This window comes from Rattus norvegicus, chromosome 1, assembly GCF_036323735.1.
Source record: "Rattus norvegicus strain BN/NHsdMcwi chromosome 1, GRCr8, whole genome shotgun sequence".
Classification (NCBI taxonomy): domain Eukaryota; kingdom Metazoa; phylum Chordata; class Mammalia; order Rodentia; family Muridae; genus Rattus; species Rattus norvegicus.
Genome location: NC_086019.1, coordinates 12,457,213 through 12,466,384, shown reverse-complemented (window position 1 = coordinate 12,466,384; position 9,172 = coordinate 12,457,213). Strand labels below are relative to the sequence as shown.

The window sequence follows — 9,172 nt, the reverse complement described above, 5'->3', positions numbered from 1 at the left end:
AGGAAATACTAAGCCAAATGTACCAAAAATAAAAGATATAAGTTTGAATCCCTCAAGTCTTGGGTACAATATTTTTATTCTTCCCAAGAATAAGATAATGTATAAATTGCGTAGTATGTGTACTTTTATTTTACTACTCTGTTTTATATGTAATATAAATGACTATTAATCAATGAGTTCACAATCAACAGCACACTGACTCAAGGCAGATGACAAAAAGATATTGATCTCATATGCTTCCTACATAAGACACATTTTTTCCTTCTGATTTCTACTTTTAAGAACAAATGACAACAGGTTAGTACTGTCCAGAGAAGTCACAAGGAACCATAGGTTCATCAATTAATTGAAAGCATAAAATTTCAAGGAAGAAACCAAGCACAAAACAAATGACCTTGTGTTTTCTTTGAAGTCGGGTGAGTTCATGTACTACTCATATGCTTCTGCTGCTACCTTGATATCTGTTAATGACTTTGACTTGGGGTAACTTTCTTTTTTATTTTATTTTTCTTAACCAAGCCAAAAACTTTTCAATCCTAGCAACAACTCTAAATTTGCATTTGCCAGGTAACAGCGTTGGTATGGAACACACCAGGACAGACATTCAGATCAGGAGGATTTTGATTGTCTATAGTATTCTAATCTGAAAAATACCACATAGGAAATCATTAATTCTTACTTTTCTAGTGTCACACCTTCCATGAAATTGTGTTATTTTCATGCCATACATAGAACTTTTCTACAAAATAATATGTAAATATCAGACAAGATAAAGCTAGAATTTCTCACAAAATTTTACTATTGCTTGCTTCCCTCCAGTGAACAGGACGACAATTAACTGAGAGGTACTCCTCAGTTGTTGTAGTTTGTAGTTTTTCTGAGAAATATTCCAATAGTGAAAGGCAATGGGATAAATCCTGGGATACAAAGTCTTCACTCATAAACACAGAGGCTGGAAGAACAGGAGTGTGTTTTAATCACAGTAGCAATTCTATTGCTTCTCATTCAAACACAAAGAGGTAGAAAAAAAATAGTCCCCATCTTCCCAGACTTAAAATCCTAAAAGGAATTCTCAAAGCAAATATATAAGAGAGAAGATGATTGAATAGATTTATGAATAATATTATCTGATACTAGTCTTTAAAGCTACTGAAAAGAAATTATTAGTGAAGATGAGGCTAATTCTGAATTCTAGATGAATGAGATAATGTGCATCAATACTCCTAGCTATATAGCCTACTTAATTACCTGGATCTTCTAGTCTAATAGAAAACAGATAAACCCATAATGGCCTGGAGGAAATAAAGCAAAACCAATTTTACAAGGACAGCTTTGGCAATGGAAGGCTTTTGTTGCTAGTTGATTGACTGCTGTGAATGTCATGATACTAATTTCAATTTAAAGAAGTAAACGGGCAGCAAACTCATCCAGTTATATATAATTAAGGATATATGACATGAGAATACTGCAACTTGAAAAGACTCTGCTATTATCAAAATACAAAATATAGTCTCCTGTGCTTTTAAAAATATGAGTCAGAAAACTGCACACTGACATCACAAATAATATATAAGTATTATGTAGGAGAATACACCTTTGAGAAAGGTCAAATAAGGAGTGAAAGCAAGTGGATTAAATATGATGTGTGTAATCATAAAAAGATTATAGGGAATTTAATGACTCATATTGTTCAGAATATAAACTTGAATCAAACATGAAATTTGACTAAACTATTATCAGTGATACAAATCAGAGAAAATAAAAAAATATTAAAAGATAAATTTCAAAGAAACTATAGAAGATAGGTAATTGAGGTCAAGGCTAAATACCATGATATCACTGAGAAATAAAGATATTTGGAATGGAACTATCTTTAAATCTTCAAGAAGTGGGCAATTAGAATTATATGTTTAAAAACATTGTATAATAATCTTTAGTACAATTGCTTCTCGGCCTTTTGGCTAAGATCAAGTGTACTAATTTTTAGTCAAATTGATCATAGACACTGTAATTATATGTTTTAACTTTATAATATCTTGTGCAGTGTTTGATGGACTTAAATAAGTGGAATCTTTTGACATATCATAATTGGAAGGACAAGTCACTGATGATAATGTTGGTTAGTATGTACTTTTATCAGCCATTGAAACATTACTCTGTTTTACACAGAGTTATATGTTTAACTTTCTAAACAATACTAATTCTTAATCTAAAGTCACATAGATAAATCATGTGTGTGTGTGTGTGTGTGTGTGTGTGTGTGTGCGAGAGAGAGAGAGAGAGAGAGAGAGAGAGAGAGAGAGAGAGAGAGAGAGAGAGAGAGAGAAAGGGGGGTGGATCAGATACTTGGTGAGAATTAGATATACAAAGATAGACAGACAGAGATATTATAGGAATTGTATGGTATGAATATAAATACCAGCAACTGTCACATCCTGTTCTCTAGCACGTACAAATCCATATTCTTAGTTTTTGTTCCTATCACTGTGTAAAGAAAAGCAACTGAAAGGATTTACTTCATTTACAAATTGAGCATGAGTCTTTCATAGCAGCAAAGGGATAGCAGCAGGAATTTAGGAAGTTTGGTACCTCGAGTCCATAATCAGGAAAAGGAGCAAAAATGCTACCTTTATACTTTTCATGAATTACAGGTTCTGTATACAGGGAATGGTTCCGCCTACTTTAAGTGTTAATTTTCCTACCTTAATTCCACACAACTATGTCTAAAAAGTGAGTCCCAAATGATTTCTCAATTTATCAAGGTGACAATCAATAGTCCTCCAAGAAAGTTGATGATCTAAGTTCCTGAAACCCAAGACCAGGAATCACGATAAGATGAAACCATTTGTCTCATCTCACCATTCAATCAAGAACAGATCTTACTCCCTTTCTTTCTACTTTAAGATGAACAGATGAGGTCTGTTCTCATTGATATGCCTCTTGCTTCTGAAGCCCTGTATGATTGTCTGGAGCTAATGTCTTCTCAGGTAGTTTGGCACTGTATAGGTAATCAAGTTGTCACATGAAATTATCTTTCACACAATCCTGCATTCTAACAAGAAAATTGAAGTAAGGGGATGTTGATAGATTTGAGTTAAAAATACCCAGGTAAAAACATGGAGTGCTTGGCTTAATAGCTGGTCTATTGGACATTGTTACCCATCATTACAGAGCTTCTCGTTCATAAAATTCACAACAATTACAGAAAAGCTGGTAATTTTCTATGATGACCTCTGTACTTAGAAGAAAGGATGACATGTGATTAAACCTCCATAAATGTTCCAAGAATAAACATATGGTTTCACAAAGTATCATTAATCAATAAGGTCATCTATATAATCAAGTATGAACATTAACAGACTTGAAAAATATACTTCTGAAGCATTCTGCACACAAATGACCATGTGTTATTTTGTATTTGTGGTGCTATGTAAGCAAAGGACATTGATATGCTTGGGTATGAGATTTTTCCATAGGTGTTTCATCAGAAAATTTTTCTCAAAATTCAATTTTGTGGGTAGGATTTTCCTAGCTAGCTTTTAATTTGGCTTTATTTTGTTCCGGCCTGTTAAAACCATATCATTGGAGTCATTAAGAATAAAAAAAAATGATGTCATTTTCCTCATTCTTTTAAGTCCTATCAGGGCACAAATTAAATAAATTTGCCCAAAAGATATATTCATAATTGCATTATGTCACACTATTTCTACTGTTTGTCCTTGCCCAAAATATCATCATATACCCCACAGAAAGTTCTGGAAGGTTGTTTTCAGAATGAGAGAGGAGAAGTTAATTTTATATTACTTTTAATTTTAATTTTATCTTGTAGCATTTTCCCAAAAGAATTAATTATTAACAGATAGGAAAAATATATACTTCACTAAATAATTAAAGTATAATAAAAGTAATAAAAGATATGAGAGAAATAGAAACACATTGCTTCTTTCGAATTTTCTTTCTTTTTATTCTTCTTGAGACATTACATATGGACTACAGTGCCACTGTCATCATGGTTACCTCCTCCATAGCCCCATCTACCCTGTCACTTTCATGGGATGAAAAAGCAAATTTGGCCTAACAAACCACTATAAGAACAAGCACACGCCGTCACATCAAGGTTGGACAAGGTAACCCAGTCGGGAAAATTGGTCCTCCTACCCACCATGTCCTGTTACAACTGTTGGATTTCCACAAGAACATCAAGCTACTCGTCCCTAGTAATATGTAGAGAGCCTAGCTCAGAGCCCTAGGGATTACCTCACCTCTCAAATTCCCAGGAGATCCAGTAAGTTGATTCTGAGGACTGGTTCTCCTGATGTGACCCCAACCCCTCCAGTTCCTCAGATCCTTCCCCCTCCTCAGTAGGACTCCCCAAGCTCCACTTAATATTTCACTACTCTACATCTGCTTGCAACAGGTGCTAGGTAAATACATCCTGGTCTCTTTGATATGGATTCTACTAGTCTCTGGTCCCAGCAAACTACAGGCAAGAAAAATTTTAGGTGGTAGTTTTGTGTCTGGGTGCTGTCCATTTGAGGCCTTGTCTTGTAAGAGAAGGTGGCCAGTTCATGTCCTGTTTTTCCCATTATTAGAGGTCTCTCTTTTTTTCCCTTTGAAGATTATCTTTTCGTTTTTGTTTATTGTATATTTTTTAAATTTACATTTCAAATGATATCCCCTTGACCTGTTTCCCGTCCATAAACCCCCTATCCCATCCACCCTCCCACTTCTTCTTATGAGGGTGTTCCTCCCACCCAACCACCAACCCCTTCCCGCCACCTTGCCCTGACATTCCCCTACACGGGGGTTCCAGCCTTAGCAGAGCCAAGGACTTCTCTGATTGGTGTCCAACAAGGCCATCCTCTGCTACATATGTAGCTGGATCCATGTGTACCCTATGGGTGGTGGGTTAGTCTCTGGGAGCTCTGGTTGGTTGGAATTGTTCCTGTGTAGCTTCAAACCCCTTCAGTTCCTTCAATCCTTTCTACAACTCCTCCAATGGGGACTCCATTCTCAGTTCAATGGTTGGCTGTGAGCACTGACCTCTGTAATTGTCAGGCTCTAGGAGAACCTCTGAGGAAACAGCTATATTAGCCTCCTGTCAGCATGCATTTCTTTGCATCAGCAATATTGTCTGGTATTTTCTGGGTTTGTGGCTATATGTATATGGGCTAGATCCCCACTAGGGCAAACTCAGAATGGTCATTTCTTCAGTCCCTGCTCCAAGCTTTGTCTCTGTATCTCCTCCAATGAATATTTTGGTTCCTCCTTCTAAGCAGAACTGATGCACTTTGGTCATCCTTCTTGAGCTTCATGTGGTCTGTTGATTGTAACTTGGGTAATCGGAGCTTTTGGGCTAATCTCCACTTATCACTGAATGCACACCATGTGTGAATTTTTGGAATTGGGTTACTTCACTCAGGATATTTTCTAGTTCCATCCATTTGCCTAAGAATTTCATGAAGTCATTGTTTTTAATAGCTGAGTAGTACTCCATTGTGTAAATGTACCACATTTTCTGTATCCATTCCTCTGTTGAGGGACATCTGGGTTCTTTCCAGCTTGTGGAAATTATAAATAAGGCTGCTATGAGCATAGGGAAGCATGTGTCCTTGTTATATGTTGGAGCATCTTTTGGGTATATTCCCAGGAGTAGTTTAGCTGGGTCCTCATGTAGTACTATGTCCAGTATTCTGAAGAACCTCCAGACTGACTTCCAGAATGGTTATATCAGCTTGCAATCCCACCAACAATGGAGGAGTGTTCCTCTTTCTCCACATCCTCCCCAGCATTTGTTGTTACCTGAGTATTTTATCTTAGCCATTCTGACTGGTATAAGTTGGAATCTCAGGGTTGTTTTGAACTGCAATTCCCTGATAACTAAGAATGTTAAACATTTCTTTTGGTACTTCTCAGCCATTTGATATTCCTCAGCTGAGAATTTTTTCTTTAGCTGTGTACCCCATTTTCTAATAGAGTTATTTGTCTCTCTGGAGTCTAACTTCTTGAGTTCTTTGTACATATTGGGTATTAGCCCCCTATCAGATATAAATTGGTAAAGATCTTTTCCCAATCTGTTGGTTGCCATTTTGTCCTAGTGTCAGTGTCCTTTGCCTTACAGCTTTTCAATCTTTTGAGGTCCCACTTATCGATTCTTGATCTTAGAGCATAAACCATTGGTTTTCTGTTAAGGAAATTTTCCCCAGAGCCCAGGTGTTTGAGGCTCTTCCCCACTATTGCTCAGTAATACAGCTTGAGGTCAGGGATTGTAATTCCCCCAGAAGTTCTTTTATTGTTGAGATAGTTTTCAATATCATCAGATTTTTGTTACTCCAAATAAATTTGCAAATTCCTCTTTCTAACTCTATGTAGAATTGAGTTGGAATTTTGATGAAGATTGCACTGAATCTGTAGATTGCTTTTGGCAAGGTGGCCACTTTTACAATATTAATCCTGCCAACCCATGAGCGTGGGAGATCTTTCCATCTTCTGAGGTCTTCAATTTCTTTCTTCAGAGACTTGAAGTTCTAGTCATACATATCTTTCTCTTGCTTGCTTAGAGTCATACTGTGGTATTTTATTTTATTTGTGAATATTGTGAAGGATGTCATTTCCCTAATTTCTTTCTCAGCCTGTTTATCCTTTGAGTAGAGAAAGGCTACTAATTTGTTTGAGTTAATTTTATACCCAGCTTTTCAGCATCTAATGAGATGATAATTTGGCATTTTTCTTTTAGTTTGTTTATGTGGTAGATTACATTGACAGATTTTTGTATGTTGAATGGCATCTGCATCCCTAGGATGAAGCCTACTTGATCATGATGGATGATGTTTTGAGGTGTTTTTATATTTAGTTTGTGAGTATTTTATTTAGTATTTTTGCTTCAATATTCATGAAAGAAATTGGTCTGAGATTTTTTTCTTTGTTTTTTTTTAATATTTTTGTGAATTAGGTATCAAGGTGAACTTTCTTTAGGTATCAAAATGAATTTTAGGTATAAAATCAATTTGCCAATATCTCTTCTGTTTCTATTTTGTGGAATAATTTGGGGAATATTGGTATTAAGTCGTCATTGAAAATTTTTTAATGTTCTGGACTAAAATTGTCTTTTCCTTGGGCTCCTTTTGGTTGGCAGACTTTAATGATTGCTTCTGCTTTCTTAACGGGTTACAGGTCAATTTAAAATTTTATGAGAACTTTATTTAACTTTCATAAGTTGTATCTATTGAGAAAATTGACCCTTTCTTTTAGATTTACCAAGTTTATGAAGCATAGTTTTAAAATATGACTTAACTATTTGCATTTCCTCAGTATCTGTTGTTATAACCACTTTTATTTCTGAATTTGGTAACGTTAACGGTTTCTCTCTCCCTTTTAGTTATATTGGACAAGGGTTTGTCCATTTTGTTGATTTTCTTAAAGAATCAGCGCTCTGTTTCCTGGACTCTTTGTATTGTTTGTTTGTGCTTCGTTGCTTTAAGCCTCGAGCTTGATTATTATCTGCAATCTACTCCTCTTTGGTGAGTTTGCTTCCATTTGCTGTACAGCTTTCAGGTGTGCTGTTAAGTATCTAGCATGAGAACTCACTAATTTCTTCATGAAGTGTCTTCTTTATGAAGACACATAATGCTATGAACTTCCCTATTAGCTTTATAGCTTTAATCAATGGGGGTCTGATATGATACAGAGGATTATTTCAACTTTCTTGTCTGTTGAGACGTGCTTTATGTCCAAGTCAAGTCTTGAAAATGTTCCATCAGGTGGTGGGAAAAAGGAACACACACACACACACACACACACACACACACACACACACATATTTTTCCCTTGACAATGTTTTGTACATATCTGTTATGTCCATTTGATTCATACTGTCTGTTAGCTCTATTATTTCTTTGTTTATTTTTTTTTTGTGGATAACCTGTCTATTTTTGAGATAGTTAAAATCTTTCATTACTAATGTGTGAGGTTAAGTGTGTGGTTTGTTTGTTTGTTTGTTTGTTTGTTTCTTCATTGATTCACTTTACATTCTGATCTCACCCCCTCTAGTCCTCCAGGTGTTCCCCTCACACAGATACTTCTCTCATCACCCCCATTCGCCTCCAGATACTACCCAACCCTGTCACATCAAGTCACTGGAGTACTAGATGCATTCTCTCCCAGTGAGAACCAACAAGGCAGTTCAATTAGGGGAATAGCTTCCTAAATCAGGCAACAAGTTCATGGACAGGTACTGATGCCATTGTTTGGGAGCTCACATGAAGATCATGTTGCACATCTGCTACATACATGTTGAGGGGGTTAAGTCTCTGAAAGACCCTAAGCATTCAGTTTAGTTGACTCTGTTGGTCTTCTTCTAGAGTCCCTATTCTCTTTGGTTTCCCCAATCCTTCCTGTAACTCTTCCTCAAGACTTCCCAAACTCCACCTAATGTTTGACTGTGGGTCTCTGCAGAGGACATTTCTGCAAGGTTCCTGTGTGCAGGTAGAACAAAGCTTTATTATGGAGTGGTTCTTGTCCGTGGGATGGGTCTCAAGTTGGGCAAGTTATTGTTTGTCCCATTCCTTCCATCTCTCCTCCATCTTGTGCTTCTACATCTTGTAGGTTGGACATATTTTCTGTCAAAGGTTTTGTGAGTATGTCACTGTCCTTATCCCTCCACTGGGAGTCCTTCCTGGTTACATTAGGTAGCTGCTTCAGGCTCCATGTCCTCACTGCTAGGAGTCTCAGCCCAGATCTCTGGGAAGTCATAGAGATGCCTGCCCTCTGCCTAATGCCTGTTCCTCTTACACCTCGTATCCTCCATTCCTATCCCCCGATGCCCTCGTCCACTCAGGTCCCTTTGTCCTTTCACCTCTGATATCTATTTTATTTCCCCTTGCAGTGAGATTCAAACATCCTGCTTTGGTCCCTCCTAAGCTTTACAACTTTTGGTGCTCTTGAGTTTAGTGCCTTGATGTTAAAGACTAAAAGGCTATCTTGGTGGTTCTCTTTGATGAGTATGAAATATACATCTGTTTTCATTTAATTTCGTTTGAAGTTTATTTTGCTGTTATTGTTTGTTTGATATTAGGATAGGTACACCAATGTGCTTGCTAGGTGCATTTGCTTGCAAATCCGTTTTCAACTCTTTAATCTGAGTTAATCTATCTTCGATATTGACTTGTGCTTT

The 9,172-nt window shown here is 36.7% G+C and overlaps 1 pseudogene; it reads left to right on the top strand.

Moving 5' to 3' along the window:
* Nucleotides 1–1,941: 1,941 nt before the first annotated feature.
* On the top strand, nucleotides 1,942–2,061 carry LOC120100489 (U2 spliceosomal RNA; annotated as a pseudogene).
* The last annotated feature ends 7,111 nt before the right edge of the window (nucleotides 2,062–9,172 follow it).